The following is a 13,704-nucleotide window of genomic DNA, read 5'->3' as shown; positions in this document are numbered from 1 at the left end:
TTTTGTTACAAATATGTTGTTTAACTGGATATGTGAGACTGGGAGATGATCACTGAGAGAGTCTGACATTTACCTGTGATTTAGTATTTGCTAAGTTCAGATACTAGGATCCAGTCTACTAGAGAAGTTGATGTATTGGTATAATGTGTGGGGCTATTAATTAGTTTAGTAAAACCATATTAGTTCATGCTAGATTTATGGGAGTTAGAGTTTATGTCCAACCAATTGATATTTACATCACCTAGTATGGCAGCTGGTGGCTTCAAATCAAGGGGAGGTGGCTGTAGGAGACAGCTGAATGTGTGGGGTCAATGGAAAGGAGTGTGGCCAACTAAAAAGAGGTGGAGCTATGCCAAAAAACATAAAAACTGGGACTTTAACTAAATATGCTGCCCTGGGTGCCAACCATCATTATGAGAGTCTAATCAAGACAAAATGAAGTGTAGAAGTAAAAATATTTGAAGGCATTGGCTACATGACAGCTTACTTAATATCTAGATGGAAACAAAAAGGTTGTGAGGCATGAAAAAATAAATTACTTTTTAAACACATTACTAGAATGCCAGGCAAAATCAAGTATAAAAAACAAGCAGCACTCAACTCAAATCACTTGTCTTTGCACTGCACTTCTAATTATAATTTATATTCAGCTTTTTAAAAGTACCAAGTAACATGCTGAAAGTAGAAATCTCTGTGATACCCCCACTTGTAAAAATGTTTCTTACCAAAAAAAATCCTGCTGCCTGACAACTATCTACTTGTTTCATGGGGAAAACATTATCAAAGTAAAAAATGAACAGCAAACAAGAAATAAGCTCAAGATAAATTGGTTAAAGGATTACTGCACAGGTTATGGACCACACATGATAGACTGGCATTGTGTTTAGTTTACAGGTAAAGCCAGCAAAGATGACTACAAGTCTCCAACAAATGTAATGAGCTTCTGAAAATACTGTAATCCTGTTCTTTATTACAAATACTGTCATATGCATTTCAATACCCAAGGCTTATATGCAATCTAGTTATGTAAATATTCTCTGCATGGCATCAACAAAAAGCCTTTAAGTGTTGGTAATTCTTTAACAGTATGCTTATTAAAGCTTACTTGCATCTTACTGTCTCAGACAAGCTTACCTGATGGTCATTAAAGCATTGCTACTTAAACACAGAGCAACAGGCTCTGCAACAACATTCATTTTTTGAATAAGAAGGAGTATAAATCAACAGTATAAAAATATGACAGAAAATCAGAACATTCTGCAAAATCAAGGGCAGATGAAAAGCCACTGTAGTACTTGTGTCTACCTTGGATGGGAGGATACTGTGCACACTTAAACTGCATAACTGCTCCTTGCCTTGCTTGGACACATCCAGAGTCACTAAGTAGGGGAATGGGGTGCAACAAGTATGTTACAATTTGAAATGTCTCAGGCTGACGGTGATGGCCCTGACACATTTGTCATACCTCTCAACCTCAGAGCAAGAAATCTGGACAAAGGCATAAATAAAAGTAGGACAAAGGCCCAAAAATAAGGGCAATTTTTAAATATTGCTCTTATAAACATAGAAAGATAATAGAATAGTAGGTCTTGCATTACTATGAATTTTCTTTTTTTTTTTTAATCATTACTATGAATTTTCTGAAGGGTATGAAATCTGAAACTCAAATCTCATTATTTTCAGACTTCAGTCTTTAATGATTTGCCACTAATTTGCCAGAAAACCCCAATTTTATGAAAAATGGGCCAAAAATGTGATGCAAAAATATAAAATAGCTATACAATACAGCTGGAAACCTGTCAAAGAATGGACATTTTTTTAATATTAGTGCTGTTAACTTGAGCAGCTGACAAAATAAGAAAATCTACATGCATTTCTGAAATAAAAAGTAATCTATTACTTTGATCATTACAATTATTTATTAATTGTAAACCCTCCACATTTTATTCCAAATTTGCCATTTTGCAGAGGGATTATTAGGGGGAGAGCAACATTCTGAGCCAAAATCAAGGACAGTTGAGAGGTTTGGATATATCTAATTCTATAAAGTGATTTATTTGCTCGTACCTCTCAACCTCTTACCGCAGGAAATCTGGATAAGGCCAAATATATTGAGGGAACATACAAACAGTACTAAAAATTGCTCTTGTATAAACTTAGACAGTTGACAGAATAACAGATCTTGCTTTAGCATGCATTTTTCTGAAGGGTATGAAGTCTGGAACTCAATATCTGCCATTATTTAGTGTCTTCATTCCTAAATGATTTGCCAGATAACCACAATGTTATGAGGAACATACCAAAAATAAGAAGCAGAAATCTATTCATTCTGCAAAAATCTGGACATTTGAGAGGTATAGTTCAGCCGGGACTGAGTTTGCCGCCTTTCCCCCTCACAAAATCATGGTCGAATGGGACTTCCCCCTTGCAGTTATTCCAATGTCCCATTACTTGGCTCTTTCACCCCATTTACCATAAACACTGTAATGTGCATACTGCTTTACTTCTATGAAGATTTAGATTTCATTTAAAAGTTTTATTTTACATTTTACAGCACAAACACTAATATACATCTGCTAAACAAAGCAATGCAGTTTCACAATGAAAATAGACTTCACATTAAAACCTCTCTGCCATTGAAACTCACATACATTGAAACAGCATCAAAACCCACATTCAAAGAAAATGCATCTGGCCAGTGGCAGATAAAGACTAACTTTGGGCTGTTTTTAAATCATAGGCCCCTTGCACAGGAAACATACATGTGTTCTTTGATACACCTTCCTGATTGTATTAAATTATATTCCTTGTATAACAGTACAGTTGTTAGAGGGCATTTTAAATTTATTGTTTTGTACATTTTTCCAGTAAACAATGAAACAAAATGCATGCACCAATAATGACAAAACTGCCCAATTTAGAACATTTCTATCATAAAAGTCTATTCAAACTTCTACAATCCACCAGTAGCAGTAAATATGCATAATCTCTGCAGAAGTAAATGTCATCTAAATAATTCCACATTAAAGAGATCTGTAACTAATGAAGATGTAGCTGCTAGCAAACAACTTTATATTTCATTGTTCATCTACAAATAAAGTACCTGATGCTATTGAGGAATAAATTGCCTATGTTACATTACAAAATGATAAGCTAGTAATATTGCAATAGGGAATGGATGGCAAACTGATAACAGGTTCATAGTTATTAGGTATCTCTGCCAAAGAGGACATTCTTATGACTGCAGCATCCATCCCCTTTAAAAGTACAACACAGTACAGTATCAGTAATGCATCTATATACTGTGGGAGTAGAACTCACAGTATTCAGCATCAAAAGCAAGTATACTACCTGTTGTGCTATTAACAACACAAGCAGACACAGCATAAGCAGCACTAAATTTCTCTTCAAGCTCTCAGCTCCTTGTAAAATGGACTCAACACTCAACTGTATCTCTCAACTTTGAAGCACAAGAAATCTGGAAAAAGCCAAAAGTTATTGGGGTGGGGACAAAAGCCCAAAAACTAGGGACACATTTTAAACATTGCTTGCATAATCTTGGAAAGTTGCTAGAATAAAATGCTGTGTGACCACCATTCATTTCACTGCTAAGTGTTGAACCCAGGACCTTGTGCACTACAGTCAGAGCAACATACCACTATTCCAAATCAGCTGTTTTTTGAAAGGCAGGTAAACTGAAACATAAATGGCTATTATTTAGTGAGTTCAGCTCTTACCATAGCTCTCAACTTCTTAGCACAAAACACCTAGACAAAGCCAATAATGGGGGAATACAGCCCTCAAACATATTCAGTGAATTCAGTTTTCACCATAGCTCTCAACCTGTTAGCATAAAAAACCTGGACAAAGCCAATAATGTGGGAATACAGCCATAGGGACACATTTCAAATATTTATCTTATAAACAGAAAATTGCTAGAATAAAAGTCTTTGTGTTATCATGTACTTTCTGAAGAATATGAAGTCTGAAATTCAAATGCCTGTCAGTTTAGTGAATTCAAAATCCAGAAAAAACACAGATTTTATGAGGAACAGGGCAAAACTATGAGGCAAAAATTTCACAAGTGGTGGTGAGTAGGGAATTCAAGCTCTTGCTACCTACTCCCAAGGTACAGGGTTTGAATCTAGACACCAGGTATATTTCCTGTCTTCTTTGTAGCGAATGGGGCCTTTTATAGCACACACACACTTCCATTAGTATAAACAAGTACCTGCAGAGTTTCAGACCAAAAGCTGCAGCTCAGACACAGGAAATGCCGCGAGTGGGCATACTCGAGTTCTGGGACTTGGGTAATGCCGCAAGGGCGCATGCCGATGTTCTAGGACTCGTGTTTATCTTTTGTTTTTCTTTTTTTTCTTTCTTTTCTACAGCAGGGGGTATGCAGTCCTGCAGCCCAATAGCACTAGCACCTCTGCCTGGTAATATTTTTTCTTTTGGAAATGTTATGGATATCCAGCCTCAGGTCAATTTATAACAGAGAACAATAAGTTTATAGCCAGGACAAAGAATTAACAAAGAGATGTAAGTAAAACAGGTTGCCTGTCATTTCCTGAGACTAAATAATTGGCATATGCAGAAAAATCTACTGGTCAAGCAAAACAGGACAGTGACCAACTGTGTAAGAGGTCCATAGAGTGCGTGGACTATTTCACTGACACTTTCAGTCACAGAGCAGGCATGTATTAAACTGATTAAAGTTAATACTCAGCAAGGTTCTTCAAGTCAATTATGTTTACATTAAACAATGACAAAATTCTTAATAAACTTGTAGGTGTAGGGCCTTGTGACAGAGCTCTTGCAATATCAAGAGCAGATTTGGTAACAACAGGATCTAAAATAAAAGAAAGAAAAACATTTCTACTAAGCTATAAAATTATATTTAGGCAATAAAGTACTTACTACACACACAAAAATAAAAAAGATGAAGGAAGGACCAAAGTAAGTCAGAGCAAAAGACTACAGGGGAAATTTAAGTGTAGAGTGATAGTAAGAAAGTGTATGAATGTAAACTCAAACTAGTTTTAGCAGGTAGTATACTGATAAGGAAACACAGTAATGTAGTGTAAATAAACAGCTATAACGAGCAAATTATCAGAACATGGCACTACATTGATAAGCATAATATAACACCATCACTTAGAAAACATTCATGGGATTAACCAGTATGTCAAAATAGTGTAATATATATATATATATATATATATATATATATTTGAAATGTCGACCATGCGAAACCTGTATCTCTGTACAGTGCAGAATGGAAAGTTTTCCATCTTCCGCACTGTAGTGCAATTTTGGAATTGGTATATTTAAGTTCTGGGGTGTGTGGGGGGCAGAACCCCCATGGGGGGGGTGCAGGGGGCATAACCCACCCCTGCAAGTAGCGTAAAGGTAAGTTTTTGTTGTGTTTTTTTGTTTTTATTCCATGGTCCACATTTCAAATGTCGAACTTATGGTCTCGACCATATGGTCTTCAACATTCTGAAATTTCGACCATGTGAAGTAAATCCGTCTAAAATATATGTGTGTGTGTGTGTGTGTGTGTGTGTGTGTGTGTGTGTGTGTGTGTGTGTGTGTGTGCGCGTGTGCGCGTGTGTATATGTGTATGTATATATATATATATATATATATATATATATATAGACACACACACACACACACACACACACACACACACACCAGAACACCAGCAACTTACATTACATACATATGTGTTAAAGGGAAACACAGTCAGCGTACATAAAGCTTATCCGATCTGAGTGAAAGTGTTATAAAAGGCAAAAAGTTATATGGTACAGTGGTTAAGGGGTTTGCCTTATATATATAAGGTTCATGGTATGAGTCTCACCTCTGCTAAGAGCTCATTGATTAGAGAGATATAATTATGGTGGGAGCTTGGAATAATGGTTAAGGTATTTACCTTACAGACAGAAGGTGCAGGGTTGGATTCTTACATGGGATAATTGGCTAGGTTTAAAGTGGCCCACAAGGGCAGTTAGCACTATATATGAACCTATATAACTCACTACCAAAATCTTTTCACTGTTATACACAGTCTTAGAACAAATAGAAATGTAATAACATGACACATATTTGCTATATGAAGAAAGACAGTGACTGAGTGTAAGAGGAGACAACACTGAGGGGTTGTTAATCAATACATTCTACTACAGTGACAATCCCACCCTCATGTCAATTTATAACAGAGAGCAATCAGGTTATAGCCAGAGCAAAGCAATTAATAAGGAGATGCAAGTAAAACAGGTTGTCTTTCATTTCCTTAGACTGAATAACTGGCATATGCAGAAAATTCTACTGGTCAAGCAAAAAGGGCCAGTGGACAACTTAGAGGTCTTTGGAATGCAGAGACTGTTTCACAGATACTTTAAATCACAGCGCAGGTATGTATTTAACTGATTAATGTTAATACAGAGCAAGGTTTTTTCATGATTATGCTTTAAACACTGACAAAATTCTCAGTAAAGCTTGTAGGTGTAGGACCTTGTGGCAGAGCTCCTGGTGGTGTCAGATGTTGTGTAGCAGTAGGAAGATGATGAAATAATCTCCTTTAACATCTGTGATGCACCTCAGAGAAATGTGCATTTAACTCATTCCCTCCAGTATAGCTCTTTTGAGTATATATTTTTAACTCTTAGTGGGTGTGGTTTGAGCTTTTAAAAAAATGAAGTTATCGCCTTACAGTTCAAACCTTCATATCTCTTGAATCATAAGTGTTACCACCAAACTGTAAATGACAAACTATTCAGGATTAATTAATGTTTACATTAGTGGCATTCATTCAGCTTGACGCTAATAATATTCAATATCTCTTTATGCATTAGACGGAAGTCAAATATTAATACAATTGTATTTGTCATCATGTATGCTTTAAGATGAAATCTTCTGATACCTTGTATAAAGCATCGTTTTGGAAGTATTAATGCAAACATGAACAAGCAATATTTGATGCATAGAGGCATCAGTAGGGGGAAACTGCAGAAACACCTGGAGGTGCCCTTGGCTGTATTGAGTTAAGGCAACCTTAGGTAGAAAAATGGATATTGGGCATCCAACTAATTCTAAATCCCAAAAAGACAAAACTGCTACTATTTACCCCTAATAGATAAAGAAAAAACCTCTCCTTTACCATAACATCTAAGGACGGCACCACCATCTCCCCTTCTAACCACACCAAACTTCTGGGCATTGAAATAGACAATATTATACCATGATCCCCCCAAAACGTGCACGCTGATTGGCCAGCGTGCCCGTTGTAAATCGAGTTATACTAATGGAAAAAGGTCCGGTCGCCCGGATTTTTTTCCATTAGTATAACTCTTTTTTTTTAAACACTGTTCGCTATGTTAAATGGGTTTAACATGCGAGACAGTTTAAAATAAGCAACGGAGATCTCCGCTGCTTATTTTAAAGCTGTCTCGCCATGTTAAACCCATTTAACATAGCGAGCAGTGTTTAACGGAGAAAGCAAGATCTCCGTTGCTTTTTGAATCTCGCTATGTTAAATGAGTTTAACATAGCGAGACAGTTTTAAAATAAGCAACGGAGATGTCCGTTGCTTATTTTAAAACTGTCTCGCTATGTTAAACTCATTTAACATAGCGAGACATAAAAAGCAACGGAGATCTTGCTTTCTCCGTTGCTTTTGCTCAACTCTGATGTACTGCGCAGGCGCGCAGTACATCAGAACTGCCGCGATGCCAAGACATCTGCGGAAGGGCAGTAAACAGGCATTATACTATGCCATTATTTAAGAAAAGTAATAGTTTCTTTTCTTAAATAATGTCATGGTATAATAGCAATAACCCACTTCTGGGTGTGGGTAATGCTAATTTTATCCACGGTTGGCTTTTGGTCCTCGGGCTCACCTGACCAAACCACGCCAACCGTGGGTAAATTTAGCATTACCCACACCCAGGCGTGGGTTATTGCTATAATCTCCACTTTGATGTTCACATCTCACATACCATAAAACTAGTACACAAAAAAACTAGGCTCCCTATACAGGCATAAGTCCTTTCTCTCACAAAAAGCAAGAGTCACTCTTGCACAAAGCCGCCTCCTCTCAACTCTATTATACACAGCAAAAATCTTTACCCAAATCAGACAATGTGACCTAGACAAACTAGAATCATGCTACAATAAAATAGCCAAGTTTGCTACTAACTCAACCTATAGAACCCATCAGTGTGCTGCACTAAAAGAACTAAAATGGCTTGAGCTACCACAGCTACTTAACTATCACCAGCTGGGCACAGCCTACAATATTCTCAAATATCCTAAAAAAAACCCTCATTATCCAACCTACTTACTATCTATACTGCAAACCAGTACCTAAGATCCAGTGAAAAATCTCTCCTCTCCATCACCAAGGCTAACAATAATGCAGGGAAAGCGCTCTACTCCCACACCATTGCCAGAAATTGGAACTCTCTACCCCTATCCATGTCAACTGCCCCCTCCACATCCATATTCAAAAACTCCCTCAAATCGCACCTTTTTAGTACCTGGTTATGCCCTTGTATCACATAACCCTACCCATACTACTATTAACTCCCCAAATTCCTCTCTGATCACATGCTGAAGCTCTGATCCCCTGTAGGCTTGGTCATCTGAAAGAATATTTTTAACTGTAGAATCTTACTTGATATATTTTCTTTTCTTACCAATGTATGACTGACATTGTCTTTTTACCCATGTTCTATATCTTCTTTTACCTGGAGTGTTTTTATTAATTCTTGTTATATTACTATGCTCAGCATACATGATGTAACCTGTTTTGTGTATTATGCTGGATGTACCGTTTTTGTATAACTTGAGGTTGGAGCTTTTCTCCCCGGGCCTCCGCTGAAAATGGACCTGGTCCAGTTGGAATTTCCCGGTTAAAAAAAATGTAAAATAAATAAATAAAATAAGTTAAGTGGGAGTGGAATGTGAAATAGCTTCTATTATTTGAGTTAGGATTGTTATTTTACTGACTTTATTTATGTGGTTCATGTTTCTTAAAAATGTCTTTATATTGCTTAACAACTGCTGCTGTTTATCTGTAGCTTCACTCAAAACGCTTGGTTTGCTGAAGGTTTTCCATACAAATTTTTTCCTCACTGACTACTTTTAACTGAACACAATTATGCCTTCATTTTTTATTAATCCTAATCTTTGAAATGCATTATGTTGATACAGGTTTTTAATTTAATAGCTGAGTAGTTTGTTTTTCTTGTATGGTCTGATATTGTATTTGTGTGATGATACTTTATGTTTTCAGCTGCCTAATAGTATATAATAATTGTGAAAATTTCTAAGTTGCATCACATTGTAGCTTTTCTCCTTGGAATTGGTCTGAAAAATAGACCTTCCCAGCTGGATATTCTTGGTTAACAATGTAATTAATGAACAACCGAAAAAATAAATGAATACACACATACCTAGACAAATGTGGTGAGATGTAGGCCCCAGTGTAGCACCAGCATTCCAGGTTTCTGCTACTTGGAACAAACAAGAATGCTGGACTGAGTATCAACAAGGGCACCATTATATGTCAGTCAGTGAATTGAGAATTGTGATTGTTAGAACAGACTCTATGTAGTGACCTAGTAAGCATGGAAAAGCCTGCTAGGTGTGTAGCAAATCCATATGTTTCCTGTGTTTCTTCTGCATTTGTCAAGCCGGTACAGAATACAACACTGCTCCCAGTGCCCAACAATGACTTGTGGTCCAGATGACACCAATGATTGCCTTTCAGTTCATGCCTGATTAGCTACAGCAGTGCTACACAATTTTCAGCACTGGGCAATATATCTCTGTATTTTATCTTGGTCACTTTGTAAATTCTCTGCTTACCAAGGTCGTGGCTATTGTCTCACTCTAGCAACAAGGCCCCTTATAACAAATCTCTTCTGCCATTGTCCAGTCCATTTTCTTTAGGTTAACTTCTCTATGCTCTGAACTTCAGTTGTTAATCACTCCCCCCTTACAAAATTATATTCTGTCTCCCAAGAAACATATTGAAAGACAAGAAAATAAATCTCAAGAGTGCTTACCTGTGCACATTTTAAGAGTCTGATAAGACAGTGTAGATGTTATGGTGAGTTTTTTATTTACACAGCAACTGGTATGAAGCATGGCACATCATGATAAATGCTGAATCCATATTGTCAAGGGATAATGTGTGCAACAGGAATATTGCAGATTTCATGTAAATGTCTCACAGTTGGTATACGTAGCACTGCATAGCTCACTACACGTGTATATTCCAAGGCTTTCTGTGCATATCACAAATCTATCGTGTTTTACATTCATATTGTAATTTTTGGTACATAATTCAAAACATTCTGGTTTTAGTAGTATGTATTATAAATTATTAATGTGAGGAGCACAGTTGTCAGGTTCAACAAAGCAGATTCTCTGAATCCACTTTTTCAAATCATTCAGGCAAGCAAAAGAAGCCCATTGATAAATATGAACTACACTGAGGTAGCAATACCCTGGAGTAGGTTCTGTTTAGTTGGAAATACAAGGAGATTCCTGTCATGTGGGGGACTAAGATTTGGTCACCCACTGAAACAATTCTAGGTCACCAAAAGATATGGTGAAAATGATTTGGTGAAATTTTTCAGAGAATGTGATTTTGCTAAACTGTATTAGATCCATTTAGTTTACAGTATATTCCACATATTGCACACATAATAAGGGACTAGTTTATAATACAATGCTTTATATATCCTTTGTTGACAGCATTAGTCCCACTAGGCTGATGGCCTCTTTTTAGGGGAGACCTGTGGTGGTATATATACAAATCCAGTTTGCATGCGTCTATATTGCTAGATTAGCAAGAAAGATATATTATTTATGAAATTTCTAGACACCAAAGCCCAGAACACTTTACAAAAACAGTACACCATGCAGCCTAGTAGACAACTACCTCATGTTCTAAGTCATTATGTATACTGCAAGTTAAATATCAACTAGCTGTTATCAGTTACCCATGTGAATTTAATGAGCAGTGTAACAAATAGTTTTTTATGCTGTACTTTCATTAGTCTGAAAAAATGACTGCTTTAAACACACAAACAAACCAAATAAATAAGTACTGCAAACGTATGGTAATGTAGTTTGGATACATGTTGTAATTATCTAATATTCATGATAGAATAGACATGGCACTATCTGTTGTCTGCATACATACATAAAAGCTTGTGTCTTGCAGAAATAGTTAAAATATATATATATGCTGCAAGGGTATATTTGTCTAGCACTGAATGCATTTAAAATTGTCAGCTTTTATGCCATTTATAAGACTAATGCACAGCATGGCAGACTTGATGTATTATAAGGTAATGTGTAATACACTACAGGCATTGTATTGTTATGAGTAGCGTGTAACATACCACAGACTGTGTAGTGCTTATTAGAGCACAGATGTTTTGTTCAGACCTTATGACTTTATAGTAGTGGTGTGGAATACATTATAAAAATGACACCGTTATAAGGGTAGTGTGTAATATACCACAAACCTTATATTATTACCGGTATTTCTGCCATAAGGAAGAACTGTATAGCAGAATATGGCTATGACACCGAGAAAGCTGAAGATGTCAAAAGTGTATGTTATGTAAAATTCATTCAGCTTTATTGTTGTCAGCTGCACTTATAATGCTAAGATACAATGCACAGCAGCTTTGATTTAACTTTGTAATCTGAGCATATGCTATGTAATGCAATGTTTAGGAGAGATCTGTTACCGCATGTATTGTGTAAGGCTTCTGAGTTTACACTGCATACAATTTAATGACGTGGACTGTGAATTTGTTCCCATACATAGATGACAGATTAAAAGTTTTAATCTGTTTACTGAAAGGATTTTTTTAATTTTATATAACTGTACAGTCCAGATGTAAACTGCATGTACGTTACGTGCGTTTAACATTTTTCCCTGCACCATTCTAAAGCTGCAAGTAGCGAAGGTGCTGTGCATTGCATTACAGTGAAATGCAATATCTGAGTTGATGCAGATGTATTACAATATGTATTGTCCTGTAAACTGGACATATTGTTGGACTGTTCAGAATGAGTGTATGCTGTCTGACTGCACTGTTTACGCTATGTAATCATGAACAATTGTGGCTGTTTACTTCATTAAGCATTCTTTCTGGTCAGAGCTGAGCTGTTTGATGCAAAAAGACAAGAGAATTTGTTGAAGAGAGATGTGGCTGAAGCCTGCAGGCCAGTAACAGTTTGAGCCTGGGTCATACTTTGGCAGAGAATAGCAATTCTCTTCATTGTCAAAGCTCCAGGATTGTTCTTTTTCAGTAAAAAGTACACTTTTCTTCAGGGTTACTGCCCCCACCCAGCTGTTATTGCACTGCATTTCACAACTGTGCATTCTTCCTTCAAACATGAAAATATTTCAGTTTAACAGTGGTGGGGGAGGGTTAAATTTACCCCTCCCCTGAAGCTGTTCCCTGATGGTATTTATAGCATCAGTCAGGCCAAGAAAATGGCATAGAAGGTCTGGGGTTAATATCCAGAAAATTAAGATCAGCTGTGCCTTGAAGCAGTGTAGCAATGGATTTAACAGGAAGCAGTCCTCATGGGGAGTGAGGGAGGGGTACACAGCTTTCAGAAAAAAAAGTCAGAAGTGTTTGTTTTGTGTTTTAAACAGCATTATATGGTATTCATCTGAAGTTGTGTCTCTCTCGGCTAAGCTATACACATTTTTATTCGAGTGTCCTATTCTGAGCACTTTTCATTATCTGAGTACATGATCTGTGGCTCTAGCTAACAGGTTGTATGAGTGACTGAGCCACTGCTTTAAGGCTGTGCAGCAGGCTGCATTCAAGAAATCATTATTTATTCCTGAGTAATTTCACACATTTTAATAGAGGGACAAAAGTGTGCCTCTCTTCTTCAGATGGGACATTTGTAGATTACAGCTGCCACATACAAAGTTCCTGATGCTTTCTGTTTGTATTGCAGGCTTACAGCATTTTAGACTGGCACAAGAGAAAAGTACTTGGTAGAGTTCCTTACTAACTTTAACAATCTTTTGGTCAAGGGCGGTAGTAGTGTTTTATGTCTCCATATAACTTCTGGCAAACAGACTTCAGATTTCCTTTCACGTCTCGTGGACCATAACCATTCATTGATAGTGACTTTCTATGTATACACACAGTAGTCACTGAGCAATTTGCACTCTCCACAAAAGAGGCTCTTGGAAGAAGATCAGTACTTCTTTGTGTTTGCCTAGTTACTGCTGATAGTTCATATTTAGCTGCCCTCCTCCATTTTCCTGAAACCTTCCATTAGATGTCTCCTTCCATCTCAGACATCTCTCTTGTCCTGCATTATAAAATCCAGTCTGACAGGGTGGCAACGGTGGTGCAGCGGTTAGCATTGCCATCTCACAACAAGAGGTTCTCCGGTTTGATTCTCGGCTGGGGTGCCTTCTGTGCAGAGTCTGCATGTCCTCCCTGTGGTTGTGTGGGTTTCCTCTGGGTGCTCCAGTTTCCTCCCACATCCCAAAGACATGCAGTAGGTGGACTAGATACTCTAAATTGGCCCTAGATGTGCATGTGTGTGCCTTCTGTGGAAGGCTGGGTGCCGGGCTGGCAACTCGACACTGTAAAACTCCACTGCCAATCATGAGCAGACAGATGATCCACTGTG

Source organism: Protopterus annectens, chromosome 9.part0 (assembly GCF_019279795.1).
Source record: "Protopterus annectens isolate FY-2018-M chromosome 9.part0, PAN1.0, whole genome shotgun sequence".
NCBI classification, from domain to species: domain Eukaryota; kingdom Metazoa; phylum Chordata; order Ceratodontiformes; family Protopteridae; genus Protopterus; species Protopterus annectens.
Note: the sequence above shows the minus strand (reverse complement) of the source record.